The sequence below is a fragment of the Ictalurus punctatus genome, chromosome 29, assembly GCF_001660625.3.
Source record: "Ictalurus punctatus breed USDA103 chromosome 29, Coco_2.0, whole genome shotgun sequence".
NCBI classification, from domain to species: Eukaryota; Metazoa; Chordata; class Actinopteri; order Siluriformes; family Ictaluridae; genus Ictalurus; species Ictalurus punctatus.
The window spans coordinates 1,717,698-1,742,049 of NC_030444.2; the positions used below are offsets into that span (position 1 = coordinate 1,717,698).

The window sequence follows — 24,352 nt, forward strand, 5'->3', positions numbered from 1 at the left end:
TAATACCACCAGCTCTAAGGCTAAACACCGGTTCTCCACACACTAAAACTCTCATAAAGTCACCTGAAATACGTGGCATTCCACCGGACTTTGCCTTTAAGTGTTTGGATGGGACACTAACGCGGAACAGAGACGGGAATCCCAGAGAGACAGGCAGACAGGTTGGAAATAGAAAGTGGTGTCATTATGACATGAGCGTGAGTCGGGGTGAGTATACGGCCGTGGTTGACACCGGTCAGTCTGCAGTCATAAATCTACAGCATGTGTCTGGTATGTGTATCTTAAATAACGTCATACCCTCATCACACACTCATACGCTCATACACACTCATGCGCTCATACACACTCAGACTGAACCTAAGACGTATTAATAAAACTCACTGAGCCACCGATCCTGAAAACCCTGCCTTTCTTTAAAGTGCAAGTTCACTGGAAAGCTGGACAACAGCAGATAAATAATTGAGCTGCATTAGACCCCACCTGGAAAGCCTGAGTCCGTTGGCTTTGGTTCATGGGTTAGTTAATTATTGAATATTGTTGAATTTCTGACTGAATGTGGATTGAAAGGAACGGTTTTGTGTTTCAGTAAAAGGATGGAGCACAAAATGGAAACCTAAATGTAGCTGCTTGAAAAAAAAATATTGAAATATCTGAATTTTTTTTTTTTATGTAACCATTTTTTTTTTTTTTAATTTCTCAAAACATATTAAATTATCTCAAACTTTCTTCTGAAAGGTCTAAGAATATTATAATATTCTTGAACGTAAAAAAAAAAAACTGTAAATTTTATATTTCTGAACATTTCAGCAAAAACTACTTAAACATTCTTGAATATTTAAAAAAAAAAAAATTATGTAATTATATGTGAATATTTCTAAACGTTTAAAAAAGTAAATATTACAATATTCCTAAATGTATTTATTATTATTATTATTTATTTTATTTTTTTTACTAATCTAGCTAGCATTAGCGTGGACAATATGAAGTTTTATGACTATAACATAAAATCCTTTCAGAAATCCTGTCAGGTTCAGTCATGTTACCCTCTCAGAAACCTTACATTAGCTCATGTTAGCTATGCAGGCTAACATTAGCAGTAAATATTATTCTCACTTATGAATATGAATTTCAGGTAGTTAGCTGGCTAGCTAAAAAGAAAAGTCCTCTAAGAAATAATACGCTAGCTGGCTAATCAATATGTTCACTGTTAACATTATGTTAACTTTCTTCTTTCTACTTGAAGGCTTTCATATATGTATTTAGATGCAAACACACACGTTTCTATCTTGTACAGTACGGCAAGTACATGTCATACACACACACACACACACACAAACACATCACTGAAACACTAATTAGCCTTCTACTGAGGAACAGTCAAGTCTCTCCTCACACACGCACACATACAGTATATCCTTCTCAAAATTATAAAAAAAAATAAAACTTTAACACCTACCATTCAGCATCTTCGGTGTTAACTACAAACTTTCCTACTGTGTATTTCACCGATTTTTTCGCCGCTCTTTAAATCTGTCTGTGAGTCAAATTCCTCTGCAGATCCCACTGTACTGATTTTGGCCCATGATGCTCTTTTAGAGGGCTTTCTCATTCCACACACACACACACACACACACACACAAACACACACACACACACAATCTCGCATACTGCTCCTGTTACCGTTTTAAATTTAACTCCACTGCTGCTATTTGCTATAAAAATACAGTCGGGTCCAAAAGTCTGACCCCAAACAAAAAAAAGTACACAAGTAAGTTTTAGCTGTTGAAAAAGAACTCAAATATCATGTTCACACACCGTTTACTTCATTTATAAAAAAAAAAAAAAAAAAAAAAAACTCCATTCAACCATTATTTACATGTACATTTTCCCATAGGTTTGATCTGACCCAATATTTCTTAAAATGGCGGGAATCCATGGTAGTTTAGTTAGCGGTCGATGCTACATGCGATTGTAGTCTAACGGAGTCCTTTCTCTTTAATGTACCAACACATCTGAGGAAAATGTGGATATTCTAGACAATTTTGTGTCATTTCCACCTTCGCTTTGCCTTTAGATTTGTTTGTATAACACATAACAGCTATGCGTTATCTTGCTAAAGTGTTCAGTCATTAACCTTCTTTTAAATGGACTGCATATTAAGTCTTGAAAACAATGTTGCTAGGCAACTAGGAAACAAAGATGCTAAGCATAATCTTGCTAATACTTGAGACTAAATCTTTAACTAGCTAGTGTTATTTGCGTTATAACTAGCATGAACTAATTAACCTAGCTAGCATTAATTGCATCAAAAGTCTTTTGTACAGGACATATAAACATAGAGAAGCAGCAGAAACTAGACCAAATTGTCAGGAATATCAACATTTACCTCAGATATGTTGGTAAATTATTACGAAAAGACTCAGGACGACCAAATCGACCCTTTAATTAAAACGTAGGTCGTTCAAGTTTACGTAAAAAACTTAAAACTATATCTGTATTATAACCGATGCATCCAATGTAGCAATACATCATCACTTCAAGTGAGTGTCTAATAGGATTTTTCTTTAGCTTCCCCAAATACACACACACACACACAAACACACACACATCACTTGTCACATCTGCGATTTTAGCACAGCGGGTGTGGCAGGGTGGGTCGCCTTGGCAATAAGGGTTATATTATGGGATAGTGTTTCGAGGGTACAGACCGACGGCGTCACAGCAGCTGCCAAAATAGGAAACTCTCTCTCTCTCACACACACACACACACACACACACACACACACACACACTGGTTTTTCAGATCAACTCCCTATACACACTCATTTAAATGTAATTACGTCTAATAGCAGATTGTATTTGAATGCCTGCAGTTAGCATGAGGAGATTTATTGCTACAGTATTATGGAGGGAAATGTGCCAAGTCATATCGTGTGTGAACGTAAACAAGGCTCATATGTTTTTCCTTCTTCTGAAACTTGACATTAATTACGCTAGCTAGCGTCATTGAAAATACTAGCAGCCAAACCTAAATTGCGTGGCTAATAAGCTGTTGAAATATTGCTAGTTTGCTATTATTTCGTGACATGTTGTTTTTAGGTTAGCAAAAAAAGTTAATAACATAGCTACATAAAAAAGCTAAATAGCCAGCTAGCCACACACACACACACACACACACACACACACACACACACACACACACACACACACACACGACAGTGTTGTGTAAGAGATTCAAAGGTCACGGCCTGCCAGGGCCACTGTGAGAGAGCCGTTCTTATACTGTTAACAGCTGTGTGACTCACTGTGTGTGTGTTTGTGTGTGTGTGTGTATGTGTGTGTTATTAAAAGCCTCAGCAGGACAGAACTGCCAGATACTCCTCTATTCTTAGGCGTCTGTCAAGAATCAAGATGGCGTCATCAGAAAACAATTCCAGCCAGATAAACACAAAAACACAAACAAACACACACAAACACACACACACACACACAAGCGCGTGGCCAATGAAAGGGGTGTAGCCTCTGTCTGTTAGTCCCAGTGAAGGAGGAGTGGCCTCTGTCTATCCTAATGAAGGAGGTGTTGCCTTAGACTGTCAGTTCTAGTGACGAAGGTGTGGCCTCTGTCTATCCTAATGAAGGAGGTGTGGCTTCAGTCTGTCAATCCTAGTGAAGGAGGTGTGGCCGCTGTCCATCAGTCCAGTGAAGGAGGTGAGGTGTGGCCTCTGTCTGTCTACTCCTCAAAGCTAGCCTTTTCTTTTTGCATATCTTTTTGGATTTTCATCACATTGCACATACACCTTAATCTGCCCTTGCCCTTTTACCCCATCTCATCTTTATCCACACTTTTCCACATCGGATCTTATCAAAACAAAATTATAATTACCTATGTTTTCAACTTTTTGCTGTGGAATTGCTTCTACTACAGCTAGCAGACCCTGGAAACAACTCACATGTAAAATCAGCTCAGGAATTTGGAGAGGCTTTTTTTTTTTTATAAATGCTCCAAAACAAATCCAGATCCAGACATACCAATTCAATCCTCAGCATCTACCCTGCAAAGAAGGCAGAAAGTGATTCCTCCTGTAAAAGCGGACTCAGAAATGGTGCCAGGGTATTTTCAAAGCTGCATATTTGCGGCCCGTTCGCCCTGGCTGCACATCTCGAAATCACTGAAACACCGCTGCGTGTTGAATAGTGCGAGTTTGAGGTGACCCAAAGGTGCTGGCAACATTTTGGGGTTTTCCGAAGCTGACCACAGAAATTCTCGTAAAAACTGCAAGCAGTCGCTCGAAAATGCTGCAGTTCAGGTCAAGCAAACGCAGCAAAAGGAAATAAAGGGTGTAATATGCAGTGATCAAGCTGACCAAAGCTCCTTAATGAAAGATGAAATCAGGATTATGGCTGGATTTATGGTTTAACGGATAACCGCGAGCAAGATGTGCTTAGATTTAGAGAACAGAACGGTATGGGTTGGAAACATTCTTCCGTGTGTAAATCCTCCTCTGTTATAGAAGAGAATAGAATACAAAGATGCTTCACGTTTACCAGATTTGAACAAACTTCACATGTTCGGAAAAATTTGATTTCACACGATGTTGACGTTCGTAGTTTCCTAATAATTTACCAACATGCCTGAGGGAAATGTTGATATTTTTACTGGTCACTATGTGCCATGTAAATACTTAGCAGCTACATGCTAGCTAGCAAAATTGTTAATCCTAGCGAGCAGCTAGCTTGTGCCTATATTATATTATACAAGCTGAGCAGCTAGCTTGTGCCTATATTTTTTGCCTATATTACACAAGCTGAGCAGCTAGCTTGTGCCTAAATATGCCTATATCGTCTATATTTTCCAATTGCCAAACCAAGGTTGTTGTACATTACCAAATTTAAACAACAAGTACAAGACCATTCATACTAAGGTACTAAAATAAAATGCCAGTCCATTATGGGAGAACAGTTTTGAGTCAAAGTTCCTTTGATAAATTTTGTTCAGACAGGTCGCAAGATGATATGGGCCAAATTTGGTGAAGATTGGACAGCATTTTTGGCATGTTATTGTAACTTTTGACCAGTAGGTGGTGCTGTCATGAAATTTGTTGCATAGCCTCAGGTCATAGTTCTGAACATGCCTATCAGGTTTTGCGACAGTGTGCAAAGTCATTGCCGAGATACAGCTTCACTTCCTGTTTGGCGGCTTCACTGTCAGATTCATTGGCCCATTACGGGCAAACCGTTTGGACTGTTCAAAATTCTTTTGATCATTTTTGCGCGGTTTTTGAAGATGACGTCTGCCAAATTTGGCGATGATTGGACAAAAATTATAGGAGGAGTGAAAAAAACAAGTTTTTGGCAAAATCCAAGATGGCGGAAAATCTCATTTGTCATAGGTGACAAAAATTTTTCTTCTTCGATTGTTTACTTGGAATTTTGTCATTTGTACTTTTGTAATTTGAATTTGAGACACGCTGATAGACGATAGATTGGATAGACGATGTCAAAAATCCATATTTGTAAGTTCAGCTAAAAGGTTCCAGCCATCATGTTGTTATAATAATTTGCATATTACTTGTAATTGGCAGCCATTTTGTATCTATTTTTGTGACATCAAAAACTGAGCTCCTACCTTCAGGAAAAAATCTTTTAATCAGGAAAAATCTGGTGATTTCGCCACTGTGATAACCAGTTTGGCTCATTAACAATGAGGATTTTGAGGAAAAGTAATAAAATGGACAGATGCACAGAGAGAGAGAGAGAGAGAGAGAGAGAGAGAGAGAGAGAGAGAGAGAGAATGGTATTCAGTGTTATGTAAGCCACTGTTGTTAAAGAGTTGACATACACGTGACAGACACACATCCAATACAGGCCTCTCTCTATCGCGCACACACACACACACACACACACACACACACAGACACTCACACACACGTCAGAAACACGGATTCATTAGTGCTCTGTGCTAATTGGGAGTAATTATTCCGCTTTGCTTGATTCATTATATACAGTACAGCAAAGACACGTGAACGGAGGGCATTAACCTCACTCACACTCACACACACACATGCACACACACACACACACACGCGTGTGCGCACGCACGATTCAAGGTCCATTCTCAAAGAACACAAGAACCCCGTATTTACAGAGTCATCAAACACGATTCAGCATTCAAAACATAATCCTCGTCCTCGTTTATCGTTCATCAGACTTTTAGGAAAGTTGTGTGTCAATGTTCTCGTGGCCAAACCCAAACTTTTGTCCACGCCCACAAAACTCCATAAAAGGTGAAGCCTCCTAAGTGTGGTGTGTGCTAAACCTTCCAGTAATGTAGCTCAGCCACTGCAGCGTGTCAGCTACCATAGACACACACTACTTTTATAGGGTACCATTACTTTTGTAATTGTAATTGAAAGGCTAGTCTTAATTATTTGTCACTTTCTTTAAAAAAATTCCTTAAACTCATGGTAAGTCTTTGACAATTTAAGTGTGTGTGTGTGTGTGCGTGTGAGATCGGTCACTGTGGATCGCAGGTTGCGTGTCTGCAAATGTGAGAACCATATTATGTGTTTGTGTGCATGTGTGTGTGTGTGTGTGTGTGTGTGCAGTTTCACATTCCTTCAGCCATTGAAACTCAACCTCTGTGTCTGTGTGTGTGTGTGTGTGTGTGTGTGTGTGTGTGTGTGTGTGTGTGTGTGTGTGTGTGTGCGTGCTTGTACGTGCACCAGTGTTCGCTTTCGAGGCCTTTGTGCCGACCCTGAATAAAACTGGACACAAACACGCAGGAATGAGGAAGAGAGGAAGGACAGTAAACACACACACACACACACACACACACACACACACACACACAAAGAAATTGTGGGGTGAGACCAGGAGGCTGAAATGAAGAGAGATGGAATGAAAGACTGAAAACCATAATTGAATCGAATCAAACCGAATCAAATTGAACTGAATCAAAGTGAACTGAATCATATCAAATTGAAGTGTTGAAACTGAATCGAATCGAACCGAATCAAATTGAGTTGAAATGAAACAAGGGATTTTATAGTGCAGATTTTGGTTTCAGCAACCCACCAGCTCATGTAATGACTCTTCATTCCTGTGTTTTGGACACAGTCGCAGTTTAGTTGGGCCTGGTTCTGCAATAAAACTAAACCCAGAAAGAGTATCACATGCTGATTCACGTGTCACGTGAATTGTCTGATTCACGTCGAAATGTCAAAAAAATGCTAATTGTTTACATTTATGTGTACCAATAACAGTAATTACTAAGCTACCATGAGCTATTTTGGAATTCTCTTCCCCTGCTGAAAAAAGAACAATAGAAACCCTCATAGAATTTGTAATGGTTTTAATGGGAATTGTATTGGTTTTAATAGAAACTGCAACAGTCCATGTGGGTCTCTACTGGCAATTTGTTGCCTTCTATTGGTGGCATGTAATTGCTAGTGAATAATATTAAGGACCTACATCCTTAATGTGTCATACTATGTAATGGAAACCATTTGGTAATGGGTTTTAATGATTAACAGCTGATGGTTTGTAATGGTATTGTAGTGGAACCCATTAGAATTTCTGTGATGGATTCTATTGGGTTTTTTTCAGCAGGATTATATTTTCCTAACCTTTCTTTTGTGTGTGTGTGTGTGTGTGTGTGTGTGTGTGTGTGTGTGTTTGTGTGTGTGTGTGTGCGTGTGTGTGTGTGTGTGTGTGGTGTAATCAGTGATTACTAGAGGCAAATTGTATTTTGAACGGTTAAAGTGCAGTGATATCGTTTCTCTGCCTTTCGCTTTTTCATTTCGCGACAACCGACGTACGATATCTACGAAAAGCCTTAGCTATAAAAGTTATCACTTAGTTCTAAAATCCATTGCTAGCTTAGGATATAGAGATCTTTACTAGAACATTTATTGTAAAACTACCATACGAGAAAATAACGTTGTGGTGTATACAGTGGTGCTTGAAAGTTTGTGAACCCTTTCGAATTTTCTATATATCTGCATAAATATGACCTAAAACATGATTGGATTTTTGAAAGTCCTAAAAGTAGACAAAGAGAACCCAATTAAACAAACAAGACAAAATATTATACTTGGTCATTTATCTATTGAGGAAAATGATCCAATATTACATATTCTTACCGTCATAAAACCTGCTTGGGAAAAATCTCTTGTTCAGACGAGGTGAACGTCCGCCGAACCCAAGGTCAGCATGGACCTTCGCTTTTCCTCTTTCCTGTCCTGACTTTATATCTAGATCACACCTTCACCTGCAAAACAGAGAAGAAAAGGACAAACTGTCATCTGTGTATGATGTCAACTCTAAATATATATATCAAACTTTAGCAGTATAATTATATAAGACACAGGATTATAGCACACTTAGTACAGTGGCAGTTAAGTCCACAAATTCAGCATTTATCGATAAAGTCAGCCTTTATAAAAACAATCAGTGCATGACATTACACTCAGTGTCAATCATTTTGTTAACAGCATATATATATATATATATATATATATATATATATATATATATATATATATATATATATATATATATATATATATAAAATAGTATTCCATTACATCCTATATGCATTACGTTCACTCATGAATCCCAGGCTTCTTCATTTAGCATCCCACTGCTCTGGACTGTTGATAGCACATTTCGATTTGATGTTCTACCAGGAAAAGCTTTCAGACTGGTGTTGAGTGTCCCATACATTATGAAGCCGCGGCCGCCTTTTGAAGTGCCTGATTAAAAAGGTCAACGTCCTTCACGAGCCACGCATGACTGGGCTATCACTACAAGCTGGCTGGGCTGACACAGACCGCGCCGCGATGATGCAACGCTGGGAATATGTTCCGTCTATGTAATGGGGTCGGCGTCCTGTTCGTGAAAGCGTGTAAAGTGTTTCAGGATTAGCATCGAGTTTCACACCATCATGGCAGGAGTTTGCGGACGATAGTCTTCTGGTTAATGTAATCAAAATATCAAAAAACAAAAAAACAAGGTGAAAAGTCTTTCCAGATATATTCATTTATGCACCTCGGTGCTTGGCCCCCTATTGTTATACTACGTTTTCTAATTATTATTATTATTAATATTCAGCTTCTTCTTCTTCTACTGGCTAGGGTGTCTATGGCAGCCCGTAGAACAAGTAAAAAGTTGTGAAATTTGGCACACTGTTTGGAAAGGGTATAAGGAACATTCTGACCAAATTTTGGCCAATGCTCTAGCGCCACCATCGGGTGAAATTTGGGCCTAATTTGGAAGTACGTTTATTGTCATAACTTTTTAACCGTGTGTCCAAAATTTTGAAGCCAGGCATCTCTGGATTTCCTGGGTCGAGACGAGTTCAACGCAATTTCTGCTTAATTATATTTTTCGCCATCTTGGATTTTGTCAAAAACTGTTTTTTTTTGCTATTCCTCCTACAAATTTTGTACAATCATCAACAAATTTTGCAGATGTCATCTTCACAAAGTTATCAAAAGAATTTCGAATACTCCAAACGGTTTGTCCGTAATTAGCCAACGAATCTGACAGTGACGCAGCCAAACAGGAAGTTAGGCTGTTATTCAGAAGCAACTTTACACACTGACACAAATCTTGGTGGGCATCTTCAGGACCATGCCCTAAGGGTATGCAACAAATTTTGTGACAGCACCACTTACTGGTCAAAAGTTACAATAACATGCCAAAAATGTTTACAGCTAAGTGCCATTTTTGCTATTCCTCCTCCAAATGTGGTCCAATCTTCACCAAATGTCACTCACATCATCTTGTTACCTGTCTAAACAAAAGTTGAGAATGCTTCTTGCAGCTTTTTTGTCTTTGCTAGTTGTAAATGTTAGTGTCTGATAATAACAAACAAAAAGTAGCTAGGACTTTCTGTGGAATGGAAAAAAAATCACAAAAATAATTCATTTTCAGGTATTTTCTACAATTTATGCAAAGACTAAACTTCATGTTTAGTATTCATTCATAATCTCAATTCCCATACATTCCAAACTAGCCTAATTTGCTAGCTATTAGGTTTTTATATCTCAGCTAGCAGTCACTAGCTTGTTTTATTAATGAACTCAAGTTGACACTTCTCAATCTTAATACTTAGCATTACATTACATCCCAGCAATGCATTGTTCATCCATGACATAGCAAGCAAACAGTTTTTGAGCTGCAAACACTTTTCTGGCCATGAGCTTCAGAATCTTGAAGGTTGCCATTTGATTTTCTCTGGCTATGTACCAGTTTTCAACAGGAAAAGCGACTTTTAAACATTGTGACACACAAAACAAGCGCTTCAAAGCAGGACACAGTCACTACTGCAACCTGGACCAATGTTAATGTTATTGTTAAATTACTGAAGGTGAAGGAATGAATGATATTGTCACTAGTTTGGGGGGAAAAAAAGGAATAAGAAGACAGTTTTGTTTGAAATAATGGTGAGTAAACAAAAAATTCTCCCAAGTTCACTCACTGGCTACAGAAAAAAACGGGTGTGGTTGTTTGTTTGCTATTTCAACTTAATGGTCCACACCAGTGTAAAAAACCATTAATAGTATAAGAATTCGAATCAGATTTTTATCACAGTGTACAGTGTACCTAACATCCATAACGGCTGTCTGTGTGGGCTCAAAAGGGAATAACAATTAACCAAATAAGGCTTAACAGTAGCTTAGGCATCTCGTCATTAAAGTGCTTCAGGGTTATTTTTCGCAACATCAACACACACACACACCCACACACACTCACACACACACAAGCAGGGAACGTGTCGACACCGTCACTCCAGGCTCGTCTCAACACCCAATCCATTATGAGAGTGAATATGAGCTAAGTGTTCCTGGCTATACAAGTGACAGGTTATAAAAAGGATCGGCAACATGTCAACATATAAATACATACACACACACACACACACACACACACACACACACACAAAACCCCAATAATAATATGATAATAATAACAGTGCTTCCCACAACCCAGTACAAGTGGTTAAAGTACATGAGAAAACTGTTGCTAGGCAACACAGACTCACATGACTGAATACGGTTAGTATTTCAGCTAGCTAGCCTGTTATAGCTGTTAGGTCTTTATTTAAACAATGTAAGGACATAGTGATAATGGAATTGAGAAAAGATCTTTAAGAAATATTAACATTTCCCTCAGATGTGCTGGCAAAATTTCCAAAACTCCATACGACTATCACTGTAAATACACTCTGAATTGCGTACAAACATCCACGGGTTCTGTTATGCAGTATATTAAGAATTGTCACAACTTGAAGCTATCAGGAATTGTTTATAAAAAATTTCTTTAACGCAGCCTTACAAGTTTCTTAAAACCAGGTTGGCAGACCGCTAACTTAGCTAACCAACTTAGCTGACCTTCGTGGTAAGAATATTCCGCAAAGATTGTTATGTTGCCTGTTGATAATAATGTAGCCAGCTAAATTCCCGACAGGAGCTTACTGGAACTGGAATTACATTGACCATCATTACGCTTTCTTAATCATTTATAAAGTTTTTTTTTTTTAATTGTTCAGAAGTTATCAACTAATGAAAAACATTTCTGAATATTATATCCATTCTTACTATACACTGATGGAAATCAGCCATAGGAAATTGGCCCCCAATTTGTGTGTGTTTTTTTTTCTTATTTGATTTATCTGACTCTCTGAGTCTCACCTAATCTCGTATATTATCTCAACATACAAAGCCAATGTACAGAAATTTTATGTTGCAAAGTACATTATTTACTGAAAATAAACTGAGAAAGTTTGCCGTCACCTCCTAAGTCCAGCTGTTGGTTTCAGGGTAAATACATTTGTGTGTAATTACACTGTACTTTACTGTAATCTATGCTACTATATCATAAACATTTGTACTATACAGTACTGTACTATATTCTGCTATACACTACTGTGCTATACTGCACTCTACTGTAAACTACTATACTATATAGTACTGCACTATATGCTAATGTTTTCTAATACATTGTACTATTCTGTGCTACACTGTAAACTACTGTATTGTAGTATACTGTACTACACTGTAAACTACTGTATTGTACTATACTGTACTACACTGTAAACTACTGTATTGTAGTATACTGTACTACACTGTAAACTACTGTATTGTAGTATACTGTACTACAATGTAAACTACTGTTCTACACTGTAAACTACTGTATTGTACTGTACTGTAAACTACTTTGCTACACTGTAAACTATTGTATTGTACTATACTGTAAACTACTTTGCTACACTGTAAACTACTGTATTGTACTATACTGTACTACACTGTAAACTACTGTATTGTAATATACTGCACCATACTGTAAACAACTGTTCTACACTGTAAGCTACTGTAAAATAGATGCTCTCTCCTGCATATCTGTGTGTGTGTGTGTGTGTGTGTGTGTGTGTGTGCGTGTGTGTGTGTGTGTGTGTGTGTGTGACTTGCACATTGCATATAATGGATCTGCAGTTTGTTCTGGCCCATTTACAACCACTAATCCCAGATTTTTCTGACCTGGGAAATTAGCCAACACACACACATACACACACAAAATCTTTATGGATTGAGAGATTTCTACAAAAAAAAAAAATTAAAAATAAATACATACACATACATTGCTGGCACTGGGTTTGCAAAAAGTGATTTAGAATTTTTTATTCACATCTTACAAATGGTGAGGTGTGTATGCACTCTTTTCAGACCGTGCAAGCTGTTGTCTCTGTGTGTGTGTGTGTGTGTGTGTGTGTGTGTGTGTGTGTGTGTGTGTGTGTGTTTGCGCGCAACATACATGCCACAGATTCCTGGACATATGCCATTTGGATGAAATTACTCAGCCAATCACAAGCTTTCTCTGTGACAGATTAACAAAATTAACCATTTAATATCGCTAACAAACTTTAAGAAGTTCTTTTATTCTGTAACAAAAACAGTAACCAAGGACCCCAGAAAGTTAGCTAATGGTAAATTAGAATATTGTGACAACATCTTCAAATTAGTTAGCGATTGGCTAATCAAATAACATATTTTTCCCCCTTAACGGCCTGAAGAAACCTGCCACTGGACATTATGGTTGGACCACTATGATAGGCTAAAGCTGAATAGAGACTTTTAGATAACGGCTGATGCCAGAAGGGTTTCCTCATTTCCTTACGTGAGCTGACACACATAAACACACACACACACACACACACACACACAACACGCTTTACAGCACAACACAGCCATGCAGATCTGATGATGCAGCGATAACAGATGTACAGTGAGTTTATATGGCCGTGTACCACAGCAGTTTAGCAGAAAGAGGCTAATGTCTGCACACAAACACACAGGTAAGAAGAAATGAAAATGTGTGTGTGTGTGGGTGTATTCGGTCTCTCACTTACAGCGCTACCTCTGCACCAGAAAGAGGTCAGCCTTCCCCGTCCCCCCATTACCTCATCCAGATCACACAGCTACTTTACATAAAGATTAAAATCATTCCAGCTGCGTTGTCTGCTCACACACAGCACGGAATGACTGGTTATAGGCCTACACTCTTAAAAATATAGGTTATTTTATGGTTCTTTACAGCACCATAGTTTCTGAAAAGAACTTTCATCTTGCAAAGAACCATTTTTCATTGTATAGGGCTCTTGAGTTGAGCTAAAGAACCGTTCTTTGGCGATTAAAGAAGTTATTTATGGTTCACTATAGGTTCTTCAGAGCAGGGTGTTGGTTCTTCAAAGTATCATCCATTAACAGGTTAAAGTGAACCCTATAAGGTTCTTTGTGGGACTGGAAAAGGTTCTCCTGGCATCGATCTTAAGAACCTTACTTTCTTAAACTAAGGGTTTTTTAGAGAACTTATGATAACATGGTTGCTTGTGGCACTGCTGTGAATAACTATTTTTTGGGTTCTTTAAAGCACCAGTAAATAGGTGGTGCTCTAAAGAACATGAGAGTAAAAGGTTCTTTGTGCAATTTACAAGGGTTTTCCTATGTCATCATGCTGAAAAACCCTTTTCAGTTCTAATTGGAACCTTCATCTTTAAGTGTGTAGCTGCTATTACATAAGTGACAACAGGAAGTAGCTTTTTTCATGGATGTTGGCAAACTGCTGCGATTTAAAGGGAATAAAACACATCAGGACGTGCTGTTATAGGAAAATAATCAACTTCAGTGTGGGGAAAAGTAAAACAGTTTCATCAAGTGTTTTCTTCCTCTTATATCACAGCGATTTGCCAACGATTCCATTTTTATTTTCATTTATTATAGCATAACTCGTTTTTATTCGTTTATAGTTTAACATTTAGCGCTGCAGAACATCCGTGAAAAAAAGTTTGTTCGGTTGTTCAAGCGTTTTATTCCTTACATAATGTAGTAACCTATATTGTGTCTCTCTGCCATTTTCTAGCAGATACTAAACAGTATCGTTAGCAGCTATGATCCAATTAATCTCCTTTTCCTCAGTCTTTTTCATAAACTCCCAAATTACTTCGTTTAAACCCCGAATCCTTATCGAATGATGTTGTGTTTCTCACAGTATTCCACTAAAATACATCATTTAAACGAGTTTTATATATTAATTCGTTGTTTGATCGATTTTTCCTGTTAGTTGCTAATATGCTAATTGACTTGGCTGTTAGGCTCGCCGTCGGAATTCGCGCGCGCACACATACTCGCGCACGCACGCATACACCACGAGCTCCCAGTTTTATTGTTGTTGTTGTTTTGTTGTTACTGAATGAAACTGTCGCTAAGTGTAAAGATTGTTAAATAGTAGGGATTAAAAACAAGCCTGTGTATTGTCGCGGTATGATAATTATCCACTCTTTTATTGTTAACGTTGTCTCGGGTTTCGTTTAAAGCGGATTAAAGAGGAAGAAATGCTGACAGGACGGGTTGCATCCCAAACCGCATGCTACACTGAATAGTAGGATATGTCTAATTAGTGTCAGAATACCTATCGTATTGTTACGACGATGTCGTAACAGGTCGAGGAATTATCAACGCTAACACTACACAACGGCGTAGCCTCCTATTTAGGCAATACTAATGCACGTTAGTGTTCAGCTTGTGGTTTGGGATCGAGCCGTAAAAATAGCCCGAGCACATTTTGTCAATCCCAGCAGAGGCTTTCCCGGTTTCTATGACAACCGACCACTGCAAGTGGCCGCGAACCAAATCGCACACTCCCATACTACATAGTGCCCTTCTACAGCGTAGCGCACTCTTTTGACAATCTTTTCTCTTTTTTTAGTAGGCGACGATGTTGGACGGTTTGGGACGAAACCCACGGTGCTGCTTACCTCCTTTAATTTACGCCGCAGAGTGGCCTCGAGCTCTCCAGTCCAACGGCGGCTGCACGAAACCCGGTTCCGCGTGCACCCTATATATACATATATATATATAGATAGATAGATAGATACAAGACATCAATATAAAGTCCATGAAAGAGTGGAGAGAGAGAGGGGAAAAAAAAGTCCGGGTCCGTGTAGCGGTGCACCTGCTCTCGCGCTCTTTAAACAACAGGGGGGGGGGATGGAAGAAAAATGCGGACGCAGAGGTGAGCGCGCGCGTGAGTGAAGCTCTCCTTGTCGGTTCCGCGGCGGCTCGCGCCTACTGTCTGAGTCGGCTTTGCGGTACTCCGGTCCTCTTTTTTTGTCTTTTTTTTTTTTTTTTTTTTTTTTTGCACGCGAGAGGAAACGCCTCTCTCTCTCTTTTAGCGGATAAGAGAGGGAGAGAGAGCATGAGAACCTCGCACGCGCTCGACGAGATGCCGGCGCGCACGCGCGCGCTCGAGTGAAGTCAAGTTGAGCGCGTGGGAGGGATGAGGGAATTTTATTTATTTATTTATTTATTTTATTTTATTTATTTATTTTAAATCATACAGACGGGCGGCTCGCTCGTGCTTTGTGTCTAGGACTCCAACGGATACCGAGCACAAGATGCAGTGTTACATTAAAGGATTCCATTCACTGATGCATATCGTGCATACACTACTTACTGTATATCAGCACTGCACAATGTCAATATCAATAATATCACGGTATCAATTAGCAAACGATATATCGTACAGAACCTACATGCTGTTTCCAGTAGTTACCTCTTTACCCTGTTCGGGGTGGGGTCGCTGTGGATCCGGAGCCTGTCCCGGGAACACTGAATGCGAAGCGGGAATACACCCTGATTACATTGCACCCTGCATACACACACACACACACACACACATGCTCAATCACACCTAACCTAACCAGTCCAGTATGTTTCTGGAAGGTGGGAGGAAACCAGAGAACCCGGAGGACAACCCAAAGCGAACTGGAAGCTAACTGTACTAGCTATGTAGGTCCACTCACCGGAGTTAGCTATGATGCTGATCAACTTACAACACCATAGCTAATTTGGATCTAACTAGCTTCGCTTGCTAGCATGCACGTAAGATAAAGATGATGTCAGAAAGCTTTAAAACCTTCACTGAAAGTAACTGGTCGAAGACTGCAACGTGTACATCATGAGTCTAATCAAACTGAATGCTTACGTCGTCTTGATGGTCGTCATTATCCTAATCATTTGTACTCCAGTAAATACACTAAGTACTCCGGTTTGCTTACATTATTCAGAGGCCACACATTGGAGAGGCTTCCCTCTCGCTCTGACCCACATTACGCGCACCGTGCATCAGCAACCGCAGCAGAATCTCCACTCATCGCAATAAAGCATGTCAGAAACACACACCGGGAAACACACACTCCCATAAAACCCTCTCACTGCTCTGCTACACTAAGCGCTTTGTCCCTGAGTCAGGTATGATGCATTAACGATGATAGGAAACTCATTCTTCAGTCTGGACGCCGTATTGACGGACATTCCTTATAAAGATATTTGTACGTGTTTGAAGCGGTAATTAATGTTATTTAATTAGTTATTGGCTAAAATGTCCAATTGCGATGGGAATATATCGTGGTGTATGCCTAAGTAGTTAAATTAGATTAGATTTAAAACTATGTTTTAGTGGTTTTAGCTGTGCTTTATAGACCAACTTAAACAAATCATTGTGTTTATTTTCCTAGTAGGGAGTAGTACGGCAGTTAGTCTGAGCACCATTCCTAAAACAACAACTCACTCACTCACTTTCAGTCACCGCTTTATCCTTGACCAGGTTGTGGTGGATCCGGAGTCTATCCCGGAAACACTAGTTGTAAAAACATCCAAGTATTTCAAATAGATATTAGTATTTAGTATAAGTCTGATGATATGTACGTACAGTAAATAGCTGAAGCTGTATACAAATACAAACATCTGCGCACACTGTAGTGTCAGATTCCTGTTCTTGCGTAATTAGATGCTTTTCTGCTCACCACGGTTGTAAAGAGTGGTTATTGAGTTCCCGTAGCCTTCCTGAACCAGTCCGGTCTTCCATCAAAAAGACGTTTCCACTGGCAGAACTGCTGCTCGCCGGATGTTTTTCGCACCACTCTGTGTAAACTAGACACTGTTATAAACGTTCTACAGTCAAAGTCACTGAGATTTTCCCCCTCGTTCTGATGTTTGACGCGGAGACCTTGACAGCCACGTCTCCAGTTAGTTATACTGATTGTAGGGGGGAATAAGTGGAACTGGCAACTCCTGTCTGGAAAGTAATGTTTTTTTTTTCAGGCTCCAATTTGACGTTGTAAATAAATAAGCAAACTTTTGGGAGATTTAGTAGTCTTATCCTCTAACTTTCCATCCATAAAATATATCTGAGGCCCTCTGGGGACCTTCCTTCGCCCTTGTGAAAGAGTAAATGGTTCAGGCCATACCACGAGGTTGTTAAAATGCAGCTAAGATGCTAATACAAACGGCAAAAAATCTATATGCACATTTTTATACATTTCTTTATCCATTGTGACTAGAACAGTGCAGTACGTTAACACTATCATGCATGGGATTGCACATTATCGCAAATCAACCCGACCAAATTAGCATTCAAGTGTGAGATCAAAGACATCCATATATAACCCGAGCACTGCTTGCTGACCTTTCCGCTGGAACACACCCACGTGTGAGGCTGGACGTCTGGAATGCGGGGCTCTGATAGCTGAAGGAGCAGGTTGAAGAGGAGGAGGTGAGCTCTGACCTCAGAGAAGACCAAAGACGGACGAACGCTAAAATAGCACTAACGAGCCTGCTCGACGTGGTCCGTCGTGATGTCACCGATACCCTTCTGTTAGCTTAAATCGCCCACATGAATACCTGTTAAAACGTTATCACGCATAAACAGACATCACACCAGAGTTTTTTAAAATGTACAAAAGGAGCGTGTTAGAAAAAACAATGCTAGTTTTAACCTAGCGTATTGTTTAATGTTCATACAATGTGTTAAAACCTTTAGGACTAGCATTAAAAATAACATTCAAGGAATAGCTAACATTATGCGTATGTGTGTTTATTAAGCAGCTTTTTTTTTTTTTTTAAATGTATTTTTTTAATCATTACAAATTTGATAACTGTTTGCTAAAGCTAGGTAACTTGGATTAGCGTGCTAGTGGATAAACTGGCTAGAATTAAAAGAGGTTGTCATTATAGATTTCTAGCTAATCATAACGCCTAGCCAGCTAACACTGACTTAAGTCCAAACGTTATGTCAATATTTATATGATGAACGTTACGAATACTCCGAGATGGGTTATGTACATCCTGAAATGGAATTTCTGCACTTCCCATTCAGATTATGAAAATTACCAACGAGTAGTGGGGTATTCCGCATGAATCGCTGCGATTAAATTTAGTTTTATTAAACAAAGTGGCTTCCACACTCATTATTCATCAGCTTAGAAAATAGCACTTGATCCGGCGCATACTATTCATTTGCATTTATTTTTTATATCATGCTCCAATGTCTTCCACGTGGTAATTTCTCTGAATGCAGCTTGTGATCGGGCTAAAAAGCTAGCTAGCTTGGTAATACATAGTATTTAATTAAAAAACAAAAGGTATTAAGTAAGTTGAAACAAAAATAACAAAAAGAAGGTGGTGTGCTGTAGTAGCTAAACAATAGCTAGCTAGCTCGCTTAACAATTGGGGAAAATACTCAACTCCACATCAAAATAACAATATAATATAGCGAGGGAAAAAAAAGCTAGTGTAGCATAATAGCATATGGAGCTTTGGGACTCCTCAGAGCTTTGACACACACACACACACACAGCTTTTTCACACCAGCCAGTGGTGAAGTCATGCACAGGTCTCTAATTTTCTCACACACAACCCCTAAAAATACTATACAGTGTCCTTAATAGCATTCTTAAGCTCCATCTGTCTTCTGTTCTCTCTCTCTCTCTCTCTCTCTCTCACACACACACACACACACACACACACACACACACACACACACACATACAAATATATACACACTGAGTGGCATAGAGACACAGGCCAGAAAAAAATAACTTCTTATCAACAGCTCCTGTCCACACACTCATCACATCTAGAAAGTTCCACATGAGCACCAATAATAAAAAAAAAAAGCGCCCCAAGCTTATCAGTGTCTGGCTAGCGTTAGCCACCTAGCATTCCAGGCAAGGCATTTGGCACAAGGTCATTACACAACCATGTCCAAACTTTGATTCTTTTTTTTTCTTCCTAATTCATATGGTTATTATATTCCATTATAATATTATATTAATATGTTTCATTTTGTAGCATGGCTGATCACACTAATGTTTGGTTAGCAGTTGATGCCAAGTGTAATTAAAGCAGAATTTTAGGGAGACGGATTTGTGTGTGTGTGTGTGTGTGTGTGTGTGTGTGTGTGTGTGTGTGTGTTTTCCCCAAAGAATCAATACTTTTTTGAAAATGGTGGTCTGGGGTTGGCTTCAAGCAAACTATGCCTCATACCAGGTAATGTAATTGGTTCAACTTGTCACATTACTTCCTGTTTCTACCAGTAAAACGGTTAGAATGGTTATATAATGATATATTAAAACGACTAAGTGCTGTAATGAGCTCAGCTCATTTGTGGCTATGTTTAGAGCGCACACACTCACACCCACACAGCAGAGGTGTCATGCCGCAACACATTCCTTGCTAACATACGTTAACATGGTGGTGCATCAGCATAGCACTCACGCACACACACACACACACACACACACACACACACACACACACAAGCAGAGTACAGAGAGAGAGAAAGTGAGTGAGAGAGCGATAAGATTTTCATATTCTGCAAACAACACAGGCCAAATTCACCTCAGGGGAATAACAGCCTCATAACAATAGCAGTTAGCAAACTGATCACTTACACACACACACACACACACACACACACACACACCTTGTACTCTTGAGGTGTCTCAATGATTCGTGCATCAAGGTGTGTGTGCCCAGTGTGCCGCCATTTTCTCAAAAATCTTCCTGAAAGCTCTAATCCTATTCAACTCAATGCGAACAAACTGCTAAGTCATCCTCGCCAAGATGGCGGCTCCGTAGATGTCTGAATTTAAGCGCGACGCGACAGCTAGCTTTCCTATATCCTATAACTGTAATTATGTCCTTCTCCTGACGGTGTTTTTCCTATACCCGTTCACCAGGGTTATCTAATTTTGTTCTTATAGTGATAGTAGTTACTAGCACTAACTAGCATGCTAGCACATGTGTTCAGCTCTTCATGTTTAGCTAACAAGCCCTCATTCTTACGCTAGCCAGTAAGCTGTATTACGACAAGGTTTTATGTTGCTATTAGATAGCTAACTTTAGGAAAATGACTTTCATGCTAACAACTTATGACATCAGGGGTTAACACGTTCAACTAAAAGTTTATTTTTAACCGACGTGACCTATAGGTTAACACAAAATGACCTGTGGGTTAAAGGTCAACGTGTATGCCATTACTGTCCGAGGTCTATTTATGACTTCAGACACTTAGGCTCTGTCCGAACAGCTAGCATTCACGACTAGCCAAGGTTTTGTATGTATTCCGATAGTTTTAATACTGTACGAACAAAAGTAACATTTGTATGATAAAATAAAGGGCTGTACTATACTATGTGTTTCGCTAACTTTAGCTAGCTAGCTTATCATTACGTCTTGCTAATCGCTAAGATTAGAACTCGTCTATCGCAAGCCAGCATCTGGGATACATCCTGAACTATTTCTCTCTTCCTTTTAACCCTCATTACACTAAATCTTGTCCTCCTGCCTCTTCATCGGGCGCCAGAGATCGACTTTTGACCCACAGTTGCTCAACAATGAGGCTGAACCTGGTATAAGTTACATAAACGCCCGAGACCTGGCCTGCCCAAAAGAGCTCCTTTTGTGATTGGAATGTGTGGGAAGGAATTTCTGTATTAATGCTCTGCATTTTTTCGTCACTCCTTCAGGGTTTTTTCCCTCTATTCCTGGGCATGAGTCCGAGGGTCATGTGTGCTTGAGCCTGAGACGTCGCTTCCTTTTGAAATTTGTGCAGCTGCAACCATAGAAGGCGAAGCTATTGGGAGAGGAAGTGCTTGCAGATTTTCCCAGATTTCATGCTTATCAGAGGTATAAGCCCCTTTAATATGGATTCACGGTGACTCATAGCACTGCATAATCACTCGAGCAGTTTAACAGCGTAATATGTAGCTTTATTGCCACTTCTTGTGTATTGGTTCTGATAACTGGCTGATGGCCACGGAAAGAGAGGAAGAGACCAGAGTGGAACAATAAACACCTGCTCAAGGACTACATCGATCTATTACAAAGAGCCATTACTTAATTACTCGCCTCAGGAAAAGTCGTAACCTTCCTGGGATTAGTGTGTGTGTGTGGGTGTGTGTTTCATACAAATAGAACAGCTGGTCCGTAGCAGATATACAGTAGTTTGTCGAACAATCATCATGTTGGTCATCAGCAGTTATTATGGTAATGTAAAGTGTTGGATTGATTCTGCTGTGTTTGATATTAGGTTCGACTTTGGTGTTGGGTTCATCTGTGTACAGTGTGTATAGTGTGATTGGCTACGTATTGTTGATAAAAGGATGTTACATGCTGTGTTGATCCTGCCATGTGAGGTGTTGGGTTGATTGTTGACGATTGGTCTTTGTGCTACAGGGTTTGCCGTTGGTGTGATCCTACTGTGTTTGGTATTGGATTGATCCTTCCGTGATTAGTGTCCTGTGTATGGTGTTGAGTTGATCCTACTGTGTTTGGTATTGGGGTGCTTGTGCCATACTTGTTGCTGGTTTGATAACTGACCATTGGCCTTGGGTTCATCCTGTCTGGCTTGGTATTGGATTGATCCTGCCGTGATTAGTGTCCTGTGTATGGTGTTGAGTTGATCCTGCTGTGTTTGGTATCGGGTTTGTCCACTTGTGTTTTGTGTTGAGTCGATCATGCCGTATTTGGTGCTTGGGTGGTCCTAACGTGTTGGGCATTGGGTTTACCCTGGCATGTTTGGTTTTGGGGTGATTGTGCCATGCTTGGTTTTGGATTGGGTTGATTATTGCACCGTGTTTGGTGTTGGGTGGATGTTACTGTGTTTGGTATCAGGTCCATCCTCTTTGCTTGGTTTTGAGACGATCGCGGTGTTTGGTATCTGGCCGATTCTACATGTTTGGTGTCGGGTTCATCCTCCTGTGTTTGGTATTGGGTAGATTTCGCTGTACTTGCTTGATCCCGCCGTATTTGGTATTACGTTGATGCTGCTGTGTTTGGTGTGTGGCTGTTATTTCATGCTGTGCTTAGCTACACTAATGAAGTACCGATGCTTCACAGTGTGTGTGTCAGCAAGTAACTGAGGCAAAATGTATTGTTCGGTCTCTCTCTTTCCCTATCACACACACACACACACACACACACACACACGTTCTGTAGTTCATATTGAACACGCTTGTCCACTCAATTCCCGGAAGTCATCTGAATGATGTATTAACCCACTGATTAATGACTCGTGTTTAATTAGACTGGACGAAGTGGCTACTGGATAACAGGCCACTCCTTTTCTACGCTACGCTAACTAACAGCAGCACTGAAAAGGAAGTGCACTCCACTGAGATTAGCAAATATACTCACTGCTTAATTTGTGAATTAAAAGGAACAGTTGGAACAATGCGTACACACACACACACACACACACACACACAAACAAACATACACGGTATGACCTCCATACACAGTTATATCAGCATATGAGAGCGATGACGTGCTACTGCAGTAGACTATAATCAAATACAACCTCAAACACACACACACACACACACACACACAGGTCTGGGACATGTAGCAAAGGCATTAAAATCTGCTCTGTGTGTGTGTGTGTGTACGAGAGAGAGAGAGAGAGAGAGAGAGAGAGAGAGAGAGAGAGAGAGAGAGAGAGAGGGAGAGCACCCTGTAAATGAACACACCATAATGATTTTATCCTGCTGCTGTGCTGGAACTTGGTTAGTCTATCAATCTAAATATACCCCTGCGTTTACTCCAACACACACACACATACACACACATACACACACACACACACACATACACACACAGAGTGAGCAAGTTTTAATACCTTTGCTACTGGAAAACACTCCAAAACCCAGGCTTATGCGTGCATGTGTGTGTGTGTGTGTGTGTGTGTGTGTGTGTGTGTGTGTGTGTGTGTGTGTTTATAACCATTTTAAAAGGGCGAATTGAGAGAGAAAAAAGAGCTGAGACTTTGGATCTAACAATTAATTTAGAAACTTTCTAACCACACAGACACACACACACACTCACAGACACACTCACAGACACACACACACACACAGAGCTGGATGTTTGAAGATGACTCACTGAACCCCATGTGCTATTCCACTCTCACTTCCTGCTGCTGTTGCTAGGTGACGGCCCACAAGACCTGGAAATATGTGTGTGTGTCTGTGTCTGTGTCTATGTCTGTGTGTGTGTGTGTGTGTGTTAGAACTTTGCAGACTTAATTGTGCCCCCTTGCACACTGTGTCTGACATTGTACCCTACTCCCTAGTCCCTACTCCCATGAGCACACAGATGTGTTTGCATCCCAAACCGTACCTTATTCACTGTGCATCGTCTTGACCCAACACAGGTCATTTTGGATAGCCATTTAGGTCTGTGGTGCATTGTGGGATTTAAAGGATGCCAGATATTCTGCGCTATGCTTTAAGGCAAAATTGCGCACTCCCAACACAGTGCACTGTATGGTGGATAGAGGTTTAAATCAGGGATAGCACATCTAACATAATTCCTTAGTCTTTGGGAGGCCTACAGCGCCATCTGCTGTTTATTAACAATTTAGTAAATAATTTTATTTAATTAATGTATGTTAAGCGATTCTTACTGTATTGCAAGGATCATTGTATGCTTAGTGGATCAAATTGAATCAA

At 39.8% G+C, this 24,352-nt stretch overlaps 1 protein-coding gene across 13 annotated transcripts in view; it reads right to left on the bottom strand.

Moving 5' to 3' along the window:
- Window positions 1-17,981, bottom strand: part of sorbs2a (sorbin and SH3 domain containing 2a) — a 50,106-nt gene extending 32,125 nt beyond the window's left edge. For 4 of the 13 annotated variants that reach the window (XM_053677329.1, XM_053677328.1, XM_053677326.1 and 1 more), the window contains exons 1-2: window positions 15,317-15,805; window positions 8,142-8,269 (exon numbers count right to left, since the gene is read on the bottom strand). The gene's annotated coding sequence lies outside the window, so the exon portion shown is untranslated. Of the gene's footprint in view, window positions 1-1,456; window positions 1,659-8,141; window positions 8,270-15,316; window positions 15,807-17,138; window positions 17,200-17,365 lie in introns of those variants that run through there. The other 9 variants (XM_053677332.1, XM_047152371.2, XM_053677327.1 and 6 more) reach the window with 7 other exon arrangements.
- Between the last annotated feature and the right edge of the window lie 6,371 nt (window positions 17,982-24,352).